Raw genomic sequence first — 22,046 nt, forward strand, 5'->3', positions numbered from 1 at the left:
AGCTCCAAAGAGACGCCGCTTTAGTTTGAGGTAGTGCTAACAATAATAAAGAAAGATGATGGTCATCATCACCTTATCTGTTACCACTGAAATGTAGATGTGAGTGCACAAACCCAAACACTGTGACCTTGTGCCAAATGTTTTTATCAGTTTATTAAGTACAAACAGGCGAGTTATGAAAAATTTAGTGTGAGGGATTTGTTCACTTCACACAAAAAGATCTTGGAATGAGTTGGCTAACAGTAGTAGCGTTTAGTCCTCTGTCTATAATAGCCAGGGCTTAATTTGAGCTGTTTCGTCACCTCCAATGTTGGATCCGGCACCTTCTGTGTCACTATGGAAAATGAATTGCCTAAATGAAAAAAAAAAAAATACTGTTTGTGTTGTGTTCAATGTTGTTATTTGTCTGGTTAGTCTTTATTCCCCATTGAAGTTCTACAAAAATCTTGTCTTTGCATTTTCTATGTGTTTTGAATAAGCATTAAATAAGCGCATTTAGTTTGTTAAAATATTATAATGTTGATGTTTTTTCCATTTATGTTGATTTTATGAAAAGTGAACAGCATGAGTAAGATAGGGCGCGCAATATGAGACATGGAGTGGGTCAGACATGATTTTGACCACTTCATTAAGATTTGTTTTGTAGAAAGCCTTTCTTTAAAGTGAATTTCATTTTGAATAAATTGTATCTTAATTTTAATAAATTTTTCATCAACCAATTGCTGGGATGTAATGAATAAGAAGTAAATATAACAGACAATATAATCATGGAGGCGCCCGCGCTGTCACTTGCATTGCATGTTAACTTATAACCACTGTCCCCTTTACTAGCATGCAGTTACATATATCTGAATAATAGGAGGGGCCCACCAACTAAGAACACATTACTACAAAATCTTAGTATATTCCCCAGTGTATAACCACAAACAATAAAGACAGGAATTAACTTTTTATATCTTTATATCCATTTAGAAAACAGAAGAAATAAACTAAACAAATGCATTTATAAGAAAATGAATTGAAATGAAACCAGATCAACAAATGAAAACAGTATCCACACAGAAAGTCTGTAAAGAAAGACTTAATCAATAGAAAATAATGACAAATGAAAATCAATAGTAACAGAATATCAAAATAAAAAGATAAAATAAAACTAATCAGTTCAGTTTTTAGGATGATGTCCAAAGTTCAAAAATAAACCTTCAAGTGCTCTTCCAGTAATCCAAGGAAATCCACCAAAAAAGAAACTAGATAGCCCACAGTCACATTCATGTATTTAGGATACTTGAGAATCCACACGGTCATGCAGTGAGATCAATCCATTGATTAGAAACTACTTTGTCCATTTCAGTTGAGCATTAGCAACTCATATGGATCCAACAATTCTCAAAAAAGAAAGTAACATAAAGAGTCCATCTACAAAAAGAAAAAAAATATCTATAATTTATTACATAAATCAAATGAAAACAATTGCGCAACATTAGGAGAAACAAAACTTACATGATTGAACTGGAAACAAAGTTTCTCAATCAGGACTCCAATAAGTGTTGCAGGAGGTGCTTGGATAAAACCATGCTTCCCTCTTCCAAACAAACTGACTTCTATACTACTACCCTTTTAAATACAAGAGGTTCTAGCGCTCATGCGCCCCCTAGTGGGGAGTATGAAAAAAAAATACCAAAGTAACAGATAATACTGTTACAAACTGGAGCGCATCTCATCCTAACGTAACGAAACTCAGTGTATGCCTCACACAGACATGAGAAAAATATCAAATACACAAAGCTTGAAACATCTTTAAAATAAATGTAATACTAAAAAAGAAAAAGGCTACTCTTTGATTATGTAACCCATTATGACCATTTCTCTCTATTGGCGCGTTCACTACAGAGATTGTCATCTTCCTCTTTGCAGTCGGCACAGTCAGAAAACACTAGTTTGAATAAAAATCAATTCATGCATCACTGGATTTATCTGGATTTATTTATCTTGCTTGTTGCACACACACATTGAAATAATGAGATATTATGTTGAAATAACATTATTATTAATAATAGCCTACATCTTTTAGAATATTTGATTGAATACTGATTGTTGCGCTTGTTCAATTTAATAAAATTAAAACTTTAATTGTGATCATTAAAATAATTGAATATTTAATATTAACTGGCCAAGTTTTGCGCAGTTGACCTGAAGTATTCAAGTTTAATGAGTAAACAACAAAAGCAACACACAGAATGAGACCAAGTTGGCCATGGGTCCACCACAGATCCATTCCAGATCCGTGGTAATGCCACAAGAGCTACAGAGGCATTTCTCTGCAATGTAAAGATATAGGCTAAATGAAAAACGTGATCAAATTGGATTTTACAATGACAGAGCAAATGTAAAGTTGATTAGTCTGCATTGCCATTGTAAAACAATCGACCTGAAGACTTAGGTTAAATGAGCAATGCAATAGTTGCAATAACAGTCAGGTTGGTCATGTTATTTGGTGTTGGAAAATAAATACTTCAAATGTTGCATTCCATTGAGTGAGATCTGTACTCCATCACTGAAATGAGTATCCGTGTGTGGACCACGGAAGATGAGTGCCGTTGACTTGTGTTATCCGTGATCTCAGCACAGACTCACTCCGTGCTCCTATCACCGGTTTTAGTTCTGACTATAGCCAAAATGTGTGTAAAACGCCATCAAACTGGATTTTATGATGACAGGACAAGACAAAATGTCAAGTTAATTACATGCCATTGCAACACAGTCGACATAAAGCTTATAAGTTTCTAATCAAGCCAGCAACATAACAACATCCAGTGAGTGAGGCCAGGTTGTTGAGGTCCATGGTGCCATCACGGGACTTTGGTTATCTAACTGAAACAAACTGAACTTTTATGATGACAGGACAATGCAATAACTACAATAACTGTCTGGTTAACGTCATTATGGCATTTGATGTTGGAAAAGAAACAAATACTTCAAATTTTGCGTTTCCAAATGAGAAAGCACGTCCGTTGAGCGAGTTCTGTCCTCCGTCATTGAAACGGGTATCCGTGTGTGGACCACGGGAGGTCAGTGTCATTGACTTGCGTTGGAGAAATATCCGTGGCCGCGTTACACAAACGAACATGGAACAATACATTTATTAATCTTAGTTAATGTTTGTTAATAAAAAGACAATCGTTCAGTGTTTGCTCATGTTTTTGTTGCTGTTACGTGACGTAGAGCTGTCTGACTAGGGGGGAGACGTGGCCTGATGACGTCATCGTTTCAGAAAATATACGGATTAGCCGTCTTGATGAAAGGAAATAGTACCATTTGTAGTTTATTAGACTAGAAAATTATAGTAATATAATTATATATATATATATATATATATATATATATATATATATATACATACACACACACACACGTATTATGTACATATACATATTATGTAATTAATTTAATTTAATTTAATATAATAATAATGTTTGTTAGTGTTTACCTCTGTGCTATCGACCTGACTCACCTGGTCCTTCTCTTGTGCTTTCTTTTTGCAGATCAGCTCATTGAGGAGTCCCGGGCCCACTGGGAGGGTGTCAACCCCAATCCGAAACTTGTAAATAATGTGTCCTCAAAGATTTTTAGGATAAAAGTTTTTATTTCATATATGTCAGCTGGCCAGACCAATCTAGCCAGCTTGATGTTTCTGGACAACAGGGCCAAGGTCCGGTCCTGGCTGTCTGTTTTAAGGAAATGCAACATTGCAGAGCCAACTGTGCACCACTACCTAAAAAATGTGGCACAGTTCCTCAAATGTCTTAATGAGACCCCACCGCCCACATGCCGGCTCTCCCGTGTGGCTTTCATTGAGATTAGGAGGGAAATCCAGAACTTGATGCGCCCAGTAAAGCGCAACGTGGCAGTCCACGAGCTGGCTGTAAAACAAGCCAAGGAGGCCCGTCTGATCCCTAAAGCCACACTGCGAGCTTGCCGGGAATCTGCCAAAAAAATGATTCCTGAGATTCTGGGTAAGTTTTTCAATCCTCTCTCCTCTCATTATTTGATAATCAATGTGATCCTTTATGCATCTCTTTTTTTTCTGTGCAGATCGTCTGAAGACTACTCCTGAGAAAAAGGACCAATGGTCTTTTTATGGACACCTCACCGCTTACTGGGCCAGCATTTATGGTCACCGTGGAGAGGTGTTCCAAAATTTAACAATGAAAGAGGTGGAGGATGCCCGTGCAACAGCTACCGAAGGCCACTTTGTCATAAATGTGAGTGATTCTCTCTCTCTCTCTCTGTCTCTCATTGTCCACATGGTTTTCTTTAAAATAAAACTCAGCTTATGCCACTTCTCACTGTTTCTAAAGATATCAGCCCACAAGACCAGCCAGGCCTTTGGCGCGGCCCAGCTGGCCCTGGACCAGGAGGAGTATGGGTGGCTTGAGGAATTCCTTTCTCTCCGGTCCAACTTGGTAGGGGGACGAGTTGCAAACTACTTCTTCTTTACCTCAAAGGCCACCTCCTGCAAAGACTTGAACAAGTATTTTTAGGATGCGTGGGCGAGCATGGGGTTACCAGGCACACCCACATTTACTGATGTGAGGACTGCCATCGCCACCCATGTAAGAATTCCTGTACTTGTTCCTGCTTTATGAGTTTCTGGTGTGTTTTATTTTAACTCTTTGCTGTTCTCTCTCCAAAAAGGCAAAGAACACTCACTGCCCAGAAGATAGGCACAAAGTGGCACAGTTCATGTGCCACACCACCACCACAGCTGACACAGCTGGTTTTATGCCCTCAACCTTAATGCAAAGCAGGCAGCAGAACACCGTCGCCTCTTTGATACAGCTGTGGTGGGTGAGGAAGCTGATAGTCCAAGGCAGCAAGGTGCCAAGAAAAGAAAGGTGACAAAACCCCACAAGATGCCAGCTGAGGAAATGTCCTCATCCACCAGCCCAATGCTCTCCAACAGCCCTCCCGATGCCGAAGAAGGCCAGAAGTCTGGAAAATCTGCTTCAGTAAGTACAATTTCCCATGAATTAGTTTAACTGTTTGTGACAAGTAGACATGTTCACTAAAACTTTGCCTTTCTTATTATTTCTATAAGGAAAGAAGCACATTAATGAAGATGGTCCTAAGACGTAGACTGATGGTGAAGATCTCCCCACTTAAATCACCACAGGAAATAGCGTCTAAAAAGCTGGTGCAGCGGGCAAAAAAGAGACTGGAGAGATAAAAAAAAAATCCCAGTAAATAATTTATTTAGCTATTTTAAATTGTTTGTTTTGATATTTTATGATAATTGTTCTACTCCTTTTATTTCTAAGATAAAAAAGTAAGGTTATCTTTTTATTTGTGTTGATAGCCTGTTCCATTTTTCTTTTTTCTTTTTTTTTTTTGTAAATAGTTATAGTTAAGATTAATGTCAGTTTTCTCTGAATCTTTCTGAACATGTTTATTTATTTATTTTATTTTTCTTATATAATGCATGTTTCCTATTATACTTTTTATATATTGTTTTTTTTTTTTGTACAGAACTTTGAGGCATTTTTGATTTTGACTTTACAATGTCTGCAAAACAAAAAGTTCAATAAATATTTGAAATTGAATTAAGGTGTCATTACTTTACACACACACTCACACACAAATATATATATTACATGTAATAAAAATAATTTAAACATATTCATATATTGTGTGTGTAAATAAAAAAGTATATGTAATAAATACATAATAAATATATAGTATTTCTATAAATAAAATGTTTAATAAAAACATATTTTAGTATATTTTGAATATACGGCATCGTATAGATAGATTGGCAGTTTAAGACATTACTTGTAAGCACAAAACACAAGATACTTCTCTTTTCAATATGAATAAGGCTTTATTAGATAAATCTAAGACATATAAACTAATCTAACACATAAACGCACGCACACACACATTCACACAAGTTGCAGGAAGATCGAAAGTTAGGGAAAGATGAGTTTAAGAGAATTGAAATATTGAATCCCAAGTTTACAGCAATACGTTAAATTGCATAGACATGAACAACCATCAATCACGTAATTAGCCCTCGCATTGAATTCGTCAGTGAGGTTAAAATTATATTAGATACACCAGCACAAATATCTGGGGATACGTTGCCTTCGTTTCCTGTGAAAGGGACTCCCGTTGAAAGGGGTATCCCGGTGTCGCTGATTGGCTGGAAGTTCAGTAGTGAAGTGACGTCTTGGGAAGCCCGTGGTTGTTGAGCGTTGGCTGAAAGTGCAGAGTCGTGTGGGCTGGTTGAAGTTGAAGGGGCACCCGAGGTCAGGTGTCGGAGACTCGACGTTACAAAACTTAACTCAGAACACGAAACTCTCAAACGGAAAAGAAAAGAAATAAAGTTTGACAAGGTTGTGTTCCTTCTCATCGTGGCTAAGTAGCAGCAGGCCGAAGCACGCTGGAACCGCGCTCAAGGAACAGTGATGATTAAACAGCATGGCTAGAAGCTAAAGCATGTAGCAAAGCTACAAGCTAAAAGCTAAAAGCAAACTACAAGCAGACATGGCTGATAGCAGAAGCACAGCTAGAGACTAAAAGCCAAGATTTTATGGTGTCCTGAGTATTTAAACTGGCCTGTTGGCCATACCTCAAATGTTGTTTTGACCAATCAGATATTGTCTTGGCTCGTGGGTATCATAAATCATATGTTTATCTTACCAAGCATGTGGTCCGAATTTTCCTGCCTTGCAGGGTCTAATTTTGGACATGATTCCTATTACCAGGTTATGATATATTTGAAAAATAAATGATTGTCAGGACAATATCAAGCAAGCAGATTCAATTAGATCAATACTAGACATGACTATGTATCCTATAGTTATCAAAAGACATACACAATAAGTGATTATACATGATAGTCAAATGTGTGGGTTACACATAAATGAATATGGAGTTAAGCAATGGAATGATATTCATTTAGAAGTCATTCTGGAGTTCATTCTGGTCCATATATATGTACGAAAAGCAGTTTCTTTGCCATTCTCTGGCAAAGGGATGTTCTGTGAAGACAGAGGTTCAAAGCCCCTCCCCCCTTAGGAATTTCAGTTTGGTTCTGCTAGGTGGGGGGAAGTAATGGAAGTGTTTAACTCATGGGTTTACATGTGATGTCCAGCGTTGCATTTCAATTAAGAACAACAAATTTGACAATCTCTTCTGCGAATTAAAATTGTCAATAATTGTTCTAGTGGTGTTAATGTTGAAAGCTGTTGTGTGAACAAGTTGGTTGGTTGGTTATCTTCCTTGGGACTTGTGGCACAGAATGTTTTATGACTTCCTGAGGAATTTGGCTCATGTTACAAACACCGCTTTGATAGACTCTTTAATGTGTCTGGTTCGACTCATTTCTGTTACAACCTTTTGTAAGGATATGATTGTGCCTACACGTAATTTTAAGGTTTTCCCAAATAGTAAACCATGGATGTCAAAATCAGTCAAAATATGTGTAGCGCCCCCTACCTGTCTTGTTGATTAAATAGGGCAGCGCACCAGATTCATTAACTATGTGCCTACAGATGTTGAAGTTAGGCCCCTCTGGTGTCACAAATTAATTACTTCTCCTTCAGAAGTTATTAATAATTATGTACTATACTCAAGTAATATATATATAATATATTATCTATATACTATAATAAGTAGTCACACACAAACTCTTAGATAAGTAACAAAATATAAAGAATTTAATTAGAACAGAAACAGAAAGTCAAAGATAGAATTTGAATGCTGTGATGTATTCACACAATCACATAGACTTTAGATCTGACCAAATTAAACCCCCAAAAGCTATATCTCAGGGGACAGGAGTACAAGAATGGTCTCTGTAACAAAACACTCAGAATTAAAAGAACGAGTGACTTCACTTGAAATGAAATGTACAAACTTATTCACTCCGGATGTCAGAAATCACTTAGAATATTCACAGTTAATAAGCATGCTGAATAAACACAATATGAAAGAAAATTAAACTTTGTGGGCCCACATAAACAAACCTAAACATCCACACACACACACACACACACCGTTGCAGGCCTGGGTCGTAGCTTGTGTTCGTGGTGGCCGGGAAACTGACAAATAGCCCCTTCACTCTCCTGAGCAAAAACAAATCAACACTGGTACCTCAATTTGATGTGTGAAGCAAACCGCGATCCTGGATTCCTGTATTAGGCCTCCCGCAGCTCCTCGGGCTTGCTCTCTCTCGCCCGCCGAGGAAACGCTCCTCCCACGCAGCCAGAGGAACCCCAAATATCGCGGGTATTTGGGGCGCTATCTGGTCCTCAATTTCCCGCGTCGTGCCGGAAACAACACTCCTTCACGGGTCAATCGGTTCTGTTTAAATGTTCCGCTAATTTAACCGTCTGGTTCAGATGAATGACGTGTACAGGATATTAACGAACAGTCCGTGCGCGTGACTGACGATTAAAGATACCGGAATGCCGTATAAACACTCACAGCGAACTCACAATAACACAAAATAAATATGAATCAGGTCTTTCACACGGGATCAGTATTACAGTTCAAGATCTTAAACTGGTAAAAAAAAAACACAGATCATTCACCTCTCTGTTTTTCGGATACTGCGCGTCTCTCTCTTGTCAATCACACCCCTCAACAACCACTCAAAAACCAGAAGACATAGGCGGGGCAGGACTTAACTCTCTTGAACCAATAAAATAAAGAAAGACCTAACTTGTAGGTTAAAACTACGTGTGTAAAACAATCTAACTTGATATATGCTCGTGTTTTTAAAAGCATACACATTAATATAAATATATATAAAGCAGTAAACTCATTACCTGTAGAATATTATTCTACTGGGTTACATGCTCCCCCTACTAAATATCTCATGTCCCCATGAGATTATTATTATTATTTTTTTTTTTTTACATTTTAAAAGTGACTTTAGGCTCAGTATAAGCATTTACTTGAGCACAATATTTACACTGTGCCATAGGGTGACACCACAGGGTGTTACAGGGTTTCCTTTCTGACTCTTTTCCACCCTCTACATTTATCACCATACCTCTATGGACCAGTGTCAAAGGTCGGTTAGTGGGCCGGCCTAGGCTATCATAGCTCAGTCTGACAACTGGTCTTATGTTTCTCTTGGGGCAGCAATGAACGGTCTCTAATGCTTATTTAGCATTAGCTATACCAGGCTCTCCCCATTCTAAACCAGGATCTCCCATTTCCTCAAGAATCTGATCTGAGGGATTTTCAGGGCTTTCTTCAGTGAACATTGGCTCTGCCATTTCTGCAAGAGATCTATCCAGTTCACCTCCAGGGTAAGCAGTTTCCTCCTCCCCTGCATTTTCTTCCAGTGCAACATGCGGTGTGTCAACCCTGTCCGGGCAGTAATACCACAGGTTATCCTCTTCACTTTCAGAGTCAGAGTCATTCCTCACAGCTGCATTTCTTTCTCTTAATCCTCTTCTCTGTTTTCTTTCCACAGATCTTTTCCTTGTCTCCGGTGGAGCAGAAACTTTCTTTGGTTCCCCAGTATCAGAAACCTCACATTGTCTCCAACAGGTAAGAGATGGTCTCGGTGTAATGTTCTTGCACATCCCATGCCGGATTCAGGTTTCAGGCGATACACAGGTAAGTTCTTTAGTTGTTCCACCACCAGGTAAGGAACAGAATTCCACTTGTCGCAGAGTTTGTTCTTTCCAGTCAAGGCCAGATTTCTTATCAGCACACGATCTCCTACTGCCAAGGTCCGATGTTTCACTCGTTTGTCGTACAATCGTTTGTTTCTCTGCTGACTTTTCTGGGCAGTTTCAGTGGCTAACTGGTAAGCTCTCTGTAAGTCTGACTTCATTCTCTCCACATACTGTCGATGGCTTCCAACTCCCTTTCCATCAGGTGAAGTCCCGAAACACACATCCACCGGCAGACGAGCCTCTCTTCCGAACAGAAGATAATATGGTGAGTACCCAGTCGCCTCATTCTTAGTACAGTTGTAAGCATGTACCAGTCTGTTAATATGTTGACTCCATCTGTTTTTCTCTGAAGGATTTAGGGTACCAAGCATGGAAAGCAGTGTTCTGTTGAACATTTCCGGCTGGGGGTCTCCTTGTGGATGGTAGGGAGACGTTCTGGATTTTCTGATTCCCAGCATACTCAGTAACTCTTTTATGATCCCACTCTCAAAATCTCGCCCCTGATCGGAGTGGATACGGGAAGGTAAGCCATAGTGCACAAAGAATTTGTCACACAGTATCTTGGCCACAGTCAACGCTTTCTGGTCCTTGGTGGTGAACGCTTGGGCGTAGCGTGTGAAATGGTCAGTTACGATGAGAACATTGCCAATACCTTTTGAATCAGGCTCGATTGAGAGGAAGTCGATGCACACCAAGTCAAACGGCCCACTGCTGGTCATGTGATTCAGGGGTGCAACTTTTTTAGGCAGTGTCTTTCTCGTTACACAACGGCCACAGTTCTTAACATACTGCTCTATGTATGCAGACATTTTAGGCCAATAGAAGCGATCTTTCAGGAGTTCAGTGGTTTTCTCTACTCCTAAATGGCCTGAGTCATCATGCAAGGAGCACAGTACTTCAGACCAGTACCTCTCTGGTAGGACGAGTTGTGTTTTCTCTCTACCACAGGAATTTTTGGTGACTCTGTAAAGAAGTTGACTCATGATCTTTAACTTGGGTCCCTGCCGCCGTAACAGAGCAATGGTTGCATTGGAACTCTTAGCAAGGGTAAGTATTCTCCCTGACTCCACTTCTCGCTTCACTGCACCAACTACAGGGTCCTCCTCTTGTGCTTTTCTCAAATCTGCATTAGTCAGCTGTTCCAGTTGACCCAGCCCCAAGGCTGTGGGACAAGAGAATGCCTCAGGTATACTCTGAGGTAAAACACCTAAGGGATCCACCAGTCTGGATGATGACTCTTCACTTTCAGTCGTCACAGCTAGCTGACAGATGGCTCTTACTCCTGACTTGGGTATTTCCTTCCACTCAGAGCAAGCTGTGGATTCACAGGGGTAGCGAGACAACACATCTGCATCGATGTTATGACTTCCTGGCTTGTATTGTAAGCTAAAATTATAGGTTGCTAATGCAGCTAACCACCGATGACCTGTCGCACTCAGCTTAGCACCTGTCGCACTCAGCTTAGCACTTGACAACACATAGGTAAGTGGATTGTTGTCTGTCTTCACCACAAACTGGGCACCATACAGATAGTCGTGGAACTTGTCCACAACCGCCCATTTCAGCGCCAAGAACTCCAGCTGATGAATGGGGTAACGTTGCTCTGAAGGACTTAGTTTTCTGCTTGCGTAGGCCACAGGCCTAAGTCCACCAGGATGCTCCTGATTCAGAACGGCACCCAGTCCACTGAGACTGGCGTCAACATGCAGTACATAGGGTTTGTTTGTATCTGCAAAAGCAAGTACTGGGGCATGTGTGAGACAGTAAATGATCTTATGGAAAGCTGCCGTACAGTCATCATCCCAACGCTCTCCAAATGGCTCAGATGCTTTGAAATATTTATTGCCATCTATCATCTTTTGGTTTTGCCCAGATGTTGGTGGGTAACCTTTAGTGAGCTCAGTCAAAGGCCTCACAATGGCAGAGTAATCCTTTATGAAACGCCGGTAAAATCCACAAAATCCCAGGAACGACCTCAATGACTTTAGGTCGGTGGGCATTTTCCAGCATGTTACGGCTTCAATCTTGGCTGGGTCTGGTGATACGCCAGCAGCTGACACAATGTGACCCACATAACGGACTTGTGACTGACAAAACTGACACTTGTCAATCGAGACTTTCAAGCCACACTCACGCAGACGGTCTAGGACTTTTAATAGTCTCTCTTCGTGTTCTTCAAGTGTGCGTCCAAAGACAATGATGTCATCGAGGTAGACTATTACTTGGAGGAGGTGCATGTCCCTCACGGCTTTCTCCATTAGCCGTTGAAATGTGGCTGGAGCTCCAGTAATTCCTTGAGGCATCCGTTCAAACTGGAAGAATCCAAGGGGGCAGATATACGCTGTCTTCTCTTTTTCTTCCTCCGCCATGGCTATTTGATAATATCCACTACGGAGGTCCAGTACGGAAAACCATTTACTACCAGACAAACAGTCCAGGGCATCATCGATCCTGGGAGTGGTGTACTGATCTGGGATGGTACGAGCATTTAGAGTTCGGTAGTCGATGCACATCCTTATTGCCCCACTCTTCTTCCGTGCTATTACTATGGGCGATGCGTATGGACTCCTTGACTCTTTGATAATTCCAGCCACTAACAGATCTTTGATGTGACGTCGTACATCCTCAATGTCTGCCGGCGCGATGCGTCTGGAGCACTCTCTGAACGGTTTAGAGTCTTTCAATCTGATGTGATGCTCAACTCCTTCAGCTAATCCCACATCCCACTCACTGGTAGAAAAAACATTACCTCTGGTAGACAACTTTTGACGCAATCTCCTTTCCCAGGCCTCAGGAATGGAAGACTCACCAAAGTTAAACAAGCTTGGGTCTACTGTTTGGGAGCTCTGTTCTCCAGAACTTACGGTGATCGTGTCTGTGGGATACACGTTGCCCATTACTGTTCCAGCAGGAATGGAGATATCTTTGGACGTCTCATTATGGATCAGGACTTGAATATTTCGTCCTCCCATTGCTGAAGAGGGAAGTACCACTGGAGTTATGAACGTTCCAGCTGGAAGACTATTCTCTTCAGGGGTGTCTACCACAAAGATCTCCTTTCTTAAAGGCTTGTCAGTCTCCACTTTACATACAGCACATACTTCTCCCCTTGGTGGAACTACGCAATCACCAGGTCCTATCCATCTGACTTTTCCATCAGATCTGTCGGGAACGGTTTCAGTCTCTTGTTTTGCCAGCTGGATTGCAGGGTGTTGAGTCTGGATTCTCAAAGCATGTGTAACACTGGATCCTTCAGCATCATGGCTAAGAGCAGCAAGGCGTTTGAAGAAACTGGCGTTCGTACCAATAATGACTGGCACTTGGGAGGGACCCTGGGGCTCAGGACATACGAGCGCCAAGATGGACAATGGCTCCTCCACACCAATGACAGAGGCAGGGAAGGTGACATCCACCACAATATACCCCTTGTATGGGTAACTGGACGAACTGAGACACCATATGGACAATCCAGTCAGAGGGTGAATGGGCACATCAGGTAGGTTCCTTGAGTACCAGCTGTCAAACACTATCATCACTTGTGATCCGCTGTCTAATAGTGCTTGACACCCACAGCCATTAAGCTTCACTTCTACAGTGGATGCTGGCCCTACTAGACCTTTGGGAAGGCGGCTGGAGTTGTAGATGTCTGTCTGGCTCTTTTTGGAGAAACAGGCCTGGTTTGATGCAGTTCTATCTTCACCCATCTCGTTCTTCCCACTCTTTGCCTGCCGCAAGGAACGAATCAGTTTTTGAATCACTTGATCAGAATTTGGTGGAGCTTGACACTTTGTTGCAATATGACCGTCGTCTCCACACCTGTAGCAGAAGTAGTCATCTCTTGTCCTGGCTGTCTTGTATCTTAAGGACGTGGAGGCAGACTGGGATGGTGTTGGCCGCTGTTCTGGAACATGAGGTGAGTATTGGGTAGAACTGACACTCAGAACTGCCAACTGCTGCTGTAAGTGTTGAACCTGTTTCTTTAACTCTTGGACTTCTGAATCATCCGTTTTTTCAGTCTTCTTGGTTGTTTTTTTCATTTGTTTTAATCACTAATGATGAAGTAGACAAGGTTTTTGGTTCACCTCCACTTATTTGGCTTCTCAATTCTTCAATTTCGGCCTTAAGTTCTTGGATGACAGAGGTGCTGGCTCTTTCATCTTCATGGAATTGTATAGCTTTGGCTTTTGCAGACATTCTATGGCGAGCAGCTTCACTCTCTTCTGCCTCACGTATTTCCTTTAACAGGTATTTCCTTCACTCTCTCTCAGCCTCAATTGGAGCAACATCATGTCAGAATTAACAGCCCCTCTAATCAGTTGTTCTACTCGTACTTTGTCCACCAGTCTGAGGGACAGTCCCTCTCTTTCCACTACTTTGCTAAGAGTCTTCTCCATTCTTCTCAGAAATTCAGACAGAGCCTCCCCGGTGCCCTGGCGCATAAGACGAAACTTGAAGTATAAATCCTCACCAGATTCAGATGATCCAAATGTGCTCTCCAACGCTTCCAAATACTGCAAAGCACTTGCTTCAGGATCTGAAAATCGAACAGCTCTTATGATGTCCAATGCAGGTCCCTTGAGACTTTCCACAATTCTTCATCTTTTTTCTTTTTCAGAGCAGTCACACTCAGTTATCATCCGCCTGGCTTGGTCCATCCAAGTTTCCATATTCTCCTCTCCCACAGGGGTTGGAACAGCGGCTGACAAGGTGCGCAGGCGACGATAAGCGTTGCTGTCACTTGGGAGCTTTACTGTTTTTGCAAAGACCTCACCCATGGCGCGTATAATCGACTCAGGGGAACTGTCTGGGGCACTGTGAGGAGAAATCAAAGCTTGTATATCACTGAGAGACTTTCCTTCTTCCATCAAGAACTTTGCAAGCTTTTCAGTAAATCCTCCAGTAGCTGCGTCAGATGCAGATTCCTGTGTCTGAATTACTATGACTGACCATGGCTCATTCTTTTCTCCCCAGGACACGTCAGTAGGTATGCGCTTAGGGTCAATGGCTTGTTTGCACTCACACAATACCAGCAGAGAACGTGAGGTAGGTCCTTCTCTCGTGTCTCTTACACAAACTCTTCCTAACACTTTTACTGCTTCCATCGCCTCTTCAATTTCAGCCACTTCGGTGTGAACAGGTACATTTAAAAGCATTAAAGCATGAGTCTCATCAATGCCAGCATCTTTACACCATTTGGCCAACTCTGCTTGGAGGAATGGGTCTTTTGTTAGAGCCATGACAACCTGTATGCAGTTCTCAGTCTCTTAAAATGCAACAACAGGGTATGCTTTAGCTTAACTTCACTTTTTTTTCTTTCCTCCTTTCAGGAACGCAGTTGTGACTTGCCAGAGGGAGATCCCGGACGAGCCCCCACTTTGTGTAGCGCCCCCTACCTGTCTTGTTGATTAAATAGGGCAGCGCACCAGATTCATTAACTATGTGCCTACAGATGTTGAAGTTAGGCCCCTCTGGTGTCACAAATTAATTACTTCTCCTTCAGAAGTTATTAATAATTATGTACTATACTCAAATAATATATATATAATATATTATCTATATACTATAATAAGTAGTCACACACAAACTCTTAGATAAGTAACAAAATATAAAGAATTTAATTAGAACAGAAACAGAAAGTCAAAGATAGAATTTGAATGCTGTGATGTATTCACACAATCACATAGACTTTAGATCTGACCAAATTAAACCCCCAAAAGCTATATCTCAGGGGACAGGAGTACAAGAATGGTCTCTGTAACAAAACACTCAGAATTAAAAGAACGAGTGACTTCACTTGAAATGAAATGTACAAACTTATTCACTCCGGATGTCAGAAATCACTTAGAATATTCACAGTTAATAAGCATGCTGAATAAACACAACATGAAAGAAAATTAAACTTTGTGGGCCCACATAAACAAACCTAAACATCCACACACACACACACACACCATTGCAGGCCTGGGTCGTAGCTTGTGTTCGTGGTGGCCGGGAAACTGACAAATAGCCCCTTCACTCTCCTGAGCAAAAACAAATCAACACTGGTACCTCAATTTGATGTGTGAAGCAAACCGCGATCCTGGATTCCTGTATTAGGCCTCCCGCAGCTCCTCGGGCTTGCTCTCTCTCGCCCGCCGAGGAAACGCTCCTCCCACGCAGCCAGAGAAACCCCAAATATCGCGGGTATTTGGGGCGCTATCTGGTCCTCAATTTCCCGCGTCGTGCCGGAAACAACACTCCTTCACGGGTCAATCGGTCTGTTTAAATGTTCCGCTAATTTAACCGTCTGGTTCAGATGAATGACGTGTACAGGATATTAACGAACAGTCCGTGCGCGTGACTGACGATTAAAGATACCGGAATGCCGTATAAACACTCACAGCGAACTCACAATAACACAAAATAAATATGAATCAGGTCTTTCACACGGGATCAGTATTACAGTTCAAGATCTTAAACTGGTAAAAAAAAAACACAGATCATTCACCTCTCTGTTTTTCGGATACTGCGCGTCTCTCTCTTGTCAATCACACCCCTCAACAACCACTCAAAAACCAGAAGACATAGGCGGGGCAGGACTTAACTCTCTTGAACCAATAAAATAAATAAAGACCTAACTTGTAGGTTAAAACTACGTGTGTAAAACAATCTAACTTGATATATGCTCGTGTTTTTAAAAGCATACACATTTATATCAATATATATAAAGCAGTAAACTCATTACCTGTAGAATATTATTCTACTGGGTTACATATGTTTGCAGAACAAAAAGCTAGCCTACAAGCAGGGGGAAAGGTTTACAGAGGCTAATAGTGAGGAAGGAGGTTAGAATGGAGATCCTTAAACCTAAGCAAGCATGCAAAGTTAAGCTAGAAATTTATTTGGCAGACAATTATTAAGGGTCAGTTTTTTCTGGTATGAAGAAAATTGTGGGATTACAGCATAATGTGAAAAAGAGCACTTTGTGTATTTATGGTTTTAGATCAGATGATGACCTTTCAAATGCTCTTAACAGGTTTTATTCAAGATTTGAAAGTTTTGATTTTAAAGATGAAGTAGAAGAATTGCGATGCCTGTGTAAGGATGATTCCCACATAGTCTTAGAACAGGCAGCAGTGGATGAAATTTTTCTCTCCACTAAGTTGAATAAGAGTCCTGGTCCAGACTATATATGTGGGAGAATATTAAAGCACAGTGCAAAGCAATTAACTTCAATATTTTCTGATATTTTAAATTGGTCACTATGGGAACAGAAGGTACCTAGCCTGTGGAAAAAAGTCTATTATTACTCCTGTTCCCAAATGCAATTACCCTAAAGTGTAGGGCTAAAACGATTCCTCGAGTAACTCGATTACAAAAAATGATCGAGGCAAATTCCTCTGCCTCGAAGCCTCTTTTAATATTAAACTCACGTCAGGTTCTTTCGCAATGATTTTTTTAATGTGACACAACGCGTTTACGTCACCCAGAAAGCGGAAGGAGAAAAGTGCTGTATCCGAAATTGCATACTGCAAGGAGTCAGCAGTGTTTTGATTTGATTTGATATTTTACACTGTGACAAACTACTCCTAGAAATGTTATGACATCAATGTCTTTTTTGTGGTCAGTCAAATCTAAAGGCCTGTGTGAAGTTCAGTTGTGAAGATCTTGAGTTTTCGTTAAAAGGCGTGTCCATGGTGCCGTGACGAAGTTCAATGTCTCGCCATGGGAATAAAAGATGTTATAACTCAGGCATAAAATGTCCGATCTTCCCCAAACTTCACATGTGTGATGAGAGTCCTGGTCTGAACACATCTGAAGGCCAATATTCCACCGGGTGTGGCAGAATGGCTCTATAGCGCCACCTATACACTTTCAACGGAGTGCGCCTATGTTTCATGTACATGTACGAAAATTGGTACACACATGTAACACACCAATACCTATGAAAAAGTCTCTTGGTACGAAATCCGGATCCCAACAGAAAGTCGGTTATTTAGAATTTTATCTGCAAAATTTGTGTTGTTTTTGCCATTTCCAGGGGTTGTACTTTAACGAACTCCTCCTAGAGATTTATTCAGATCAACACCAAACTTGGTCAGTGTAATCTAAAGCCCTTTGTAATGTTAAATTGCGAAGATCTTGAGGTTTCGTTAAAGGGCGTGTCCATGGCGGCCTGACAAATTTCGATGTTTCGCCATGAAAAAGGAAGTTGCTGTAACTCAGACATACAATGTCCAATCTGCCCCAAACTTCACATGTTAGATAAAACTTCTGCCCTTAACAGATCTACATGCCCACATTCAGTTATAGTCATAGCGCCACCTGCTGGAAACATGAAGTGACATATTTTACTCTGCGACAAACTACTGCTAGAAATGTTTTGACATTAATGTATTTTTTGTGGTGAGTCTAATATAAAGGACTGTGTAATGTTAAATTGTGGAGATCTTGAGTTTTTGTTAAAGGGCATGCCCAACTCGCCACAGCAAGAGAAGTTGTTGTAACTCAGCCATAAAATGTTCAATCTTCCCCAAACTTGATGTTTGATAAGAGTCCTGGCCTGAACACAACTGAAGGCCAATAATCCATTATAATGATAGCGCCACCTGCTGACAACAGGAAGATTGGCACATATATGGAATATACTTTGATATACATTTAACTTGTATTTATGACTTTAAATGCATATTTCTCACTGCCCACCTTTTTAATAAAGCAACTAGCTGGTGGTGAGCCCGGGTGCGAGGGTTAAATTTGATTTTAAATAAAAAAAGGTCTTTGCCAGTGAGACTATATAAAAGTATGCTATATAAATGCATTTTCCAAAATTTTAAAATCAAATAATATTGGTGCAAATAAATCAAAGATGCAAAGTGTTTCATTCACATTCACATTCACAAAAAAAAAATATATATATATATAGGCTCTTATTTGTGCGTCAGTACACCAACTGCTATCTGTGCCTCAGACATGAAACTCTGCATTTCCAGTACTGATCGGCTGCCCGTGTCCTCCGCACAGATTTCGAAATACTCTTTCACACAAATGACATAGTGAACGATTACGCGAGAGCACTTCCGGAAAAATCGGCCGAGGAAAAACCCAAAACCGGCCGATTGCCGATCGCGTATTTTCAGCAAAAACCGTCCGGTTCCGATTTATGGCCGGTCAACCGGTTAATTTTATCATAATTGTTTCTTAGCTGGTATGAGGGCAGAGAGGGGCTGGTGTTTGTGATATATTTGTCTCCCTGTGTGTTGACAAAGTCAGGTTCATTTCCAGTTCTGGCATTTAGATCGCCACACATTAACACATTTCCTTTAGTCTGGAAATGGCTAAACTCATCCTGCAGGATGGAGGTTTCTTCGCTGTTATGGGGGACTCGGCTGGGGTAAGGTATAAAGCACACAAGAATATGGGACGGTCTGTGCAGACCATGTCTGTTTTGTCCGATTTGTATAGCTGTGATTGAGTCTATGAGGTGTGCTCTATACAAAGTGAAAAGTGAAAGTGAAAGTGAAGTGACATTCAGCCAAGTATGGTGACCCATACTCAGAATTTGTGCTCTGCATTTAACCCATCCGAAATGCACACACACAGAGCAGTGAACACACACACACATGTCACACTGTGACTTTTTGGGGGCGGAACCAAAAGTGGTGAAGGTTGGTTCCGCCCGAAGATGGTTTCCGCCCGGCCCGTATATTACAAACACCGGAACTTCCGGGAAACTCCGGGAGGCAAATTGGGCTGTACGAGGCACAGGTGAGGACAATAAACGCGACGATCGTGGATTGGACAATGGAGAGAACAGGAAGGGTATAAAAAGAGTCTCAGAAATTCAAACAGGAGTTCGAGTTGAATCGTTTCAGGCCGATCCGGCGGGCAGTGTAGAGGTTTGGGCAGAGTCAGCATTGGTGAAGGCAGAGGATCTCCACGGGTTGAAGAAGGAGACAAGGACACTAGTAACTGGGCTGAGTATACAACATTTATTGATGTTTGATGAGACCATCTATATATAAACTACTGATGTGTTGGAGTCACAGTCATAGGAAGTACTCACCGGAAGTAAAGTCAAGGGTGATCTCCAGCAACGGAAAACCGATGGTGTGAAGAGGATTGGACAGCTAGAAGGAGAAGGAGAGAAAGGAAGAGTGTTATCATTCATTTGTGAGTACTATTGAACAGTGTATTGTACATCATTGGGGAGAGTGCATTATCCAGCGTATGTTGTGAGCATCTGGTAAATAGGCCAGCGGCCCCATTACGGAGCAGAGTTTTGGGTGAGCCGGGAAGTACGAGTACAGGAAGCCGCAAGCAGTCGTGACGGCAACGTTATTCCTCCGGCCCTTCATCTATCAACAACGCCCAACGAAACCCCAGGATAAGTCCTAGTAAACCGTGGTTCTGACCCTATTTCACGTAGAGTGTGTGGAGTGCAGTGGGTGAGTCCTTGTCTTTGCTGTGAGTGTGTACACTTGAAATCTTGCAGTGGTATGCTGTGGTTGTGTTGTCAGTAGCCACCCTGGACTGGATGAGTCGTGGGGGAGACCAGTGACCGTTGAGGCTGGTGAAGCGCCATTTTCATCTAAATGCCATTTTTCGACCCCTGCATGGAGACCCAAATGTAACGTCCTGTCTAGACCCTTTCAGAATACCCTGGCTCTGTGGAAGCGGTGGTGAAGAATACACGTAAGCAAGACTGGTGTGAGTAAAAGCCAAAATTATACCTATATGCAAGGAGGAAATTTTACTGTTGCAAATTAGCTGTGTGGATTTACTTTACCTGTTGTGGAGCCTCTTCAAAGGTTCACCCCGGTCCAGATCCCTTGAACTGCAAATAGAAGAGAGGAGAGGGAAGCGTTCGGCCCGGTGCGACAGTGTTTAACTTTCCCCGACGCACAGGAAATCCCTGTGGAGGCCTGCGCTACGACGACTTACTACTCCAGGTCTGACAGTTCATCTACTTACTGTATCGCAGTATTTCACCATAAGCCCACCGCCCAGGAGAAGTATTCTAGGAGAATTAGAGCCCCAGTTGCCTGTGGAATACTTACCTTTGTCCATTGTTGCGAATCACTAAAGTGAGAATAGAGCCCCAGTTGCCTGTGGAATACTTACCTTTGTCCATTGCTGCGAATCACTAAAGTGAGAATAGAGCCCCAGTTGCCTGTGGAATACTTACCTTTGTCCATTGCTACGAATCACTAAAGGGAGAATAGAGCACCAGTTGCCTGTGAAATACCTACCTTTGTCCATTGCTGCGAATCACTAAAGTGAGAATAGAGCCCCAGTTGCCTGTGGAATACTTACCTTTGTCCATTGCTACGAATCACTAAAGTGAGAATAGAGCCCCAGTTGCCTGTGGAATACTTACCTTTGTCCATTGCTACGAATCACTAAAGTGAGAATAGAGCCCCAGTTGCCTGTGAAGTACCTACCTGTGTTGTCCCCCGCAGTTTGAGTGACCTCTCTCTTGCAGTGCCATTGGAGTTCTGTGTCGCGGGTTGGCGCTCACCTCGGAGTGTGCAGAAGGGGAGGCGCCGCCCGAGCACCCTGTACGAAGAGATCGGAGGAACAAGTCGTTTATCAGCCAGTCGTATGGACCCAAGTAACAGGTAGCCACTCTCACCGGATCGATTACTCATTGTGTGTTTCACTCTGCCTTCAGGAGAAAAGAAGGGCGCCACGAGTCAACAAAAGCCCAAAGGGACATACTAACCCTCGCCGCATAGTCCTCTCCGGCCCCTTTCTCCTCCTGCTGAACAGAGACGATAATTTTAAGATTTACCTCCCCCTCCCTGAATTATTTTAATTAATTTAAATAAAGTTGTTTTAATATTACTTACGCTTGGTCTGTCTGGTCATTGGGGTTGCTTTGAGACCTCCTCGGGGTGGAAACTAGGAAGGGGCGTGACTTGCAACATCTGTGGTCCGCTCCGACCTGTGACACACACACTGTGAGCACACACCCGGAGCAGTGGGCAGCCATTTATGCTGCGGCGCCCGGGGAGCAGTTGGGGGTTCGATGCCTTGCTCAAGGGCACCTAAGTCGTGGTATTGAAGGTGGAGACAGAGCTGTTCATGCACTCCCCCCACCCACAATTCCGTCCGGCCCAAGACTAGAACTCACAACCCTTCGATTGGGAGTCCAACCCTCTAACCATTAGGCCACGACTTCCCCAAAGAAGAATATATTTAATATTATGATCCAAGAAAATAAGTTAAATGTATAAATTAGGTAAAGAAAAATGTACAAAGATATCATAAATATTATATATATCTTTTTTTTTTCAAGAATAATAAATCGGTTTCTAAGAGTCTCATTTGAAATAAGTAGAAATAAAACACATTTACACACACACACAC

At 41.7% G+C, this 22,046-nt stretch overlaps 1 long non-coding RNA gene across 1 annotated transcript; it reads left to right on the top strand.

Moving 5' to 3' along the window:
* Positions 1 to 20,977: 20,977 nt before the first annotated feature.
* Positions 20,978 to 21,521, top strand: LOC113081373 (uncharacterized). The gene is made up of 2 exons (XR_003282166.1): positions 20,978 to 21,017; positions 21,160 to 21,521. It is a non-coding gene; the product is annotated as an uncharacterized LOC113081373 (long non-coding RNA).
* Positions 21,522 to 22,046: the final 525 nt, after the last annotated feature.

Source organism: Carassius auratus, unplaced genomic scaffold (assembly GCF_003368295.1).
Source record: "Carassius auratus strain Wakin unplaced genomic scaffold, ASM336829v1 scaf_tig00034062, whole genome shotgun sequence".
Taxonomy (NCBI): Eukaryota; Metazoa; Chordata; class Actinopteri; order Cypriniformes; family Cyprinidae; genus Carassius; species Carassius auratus.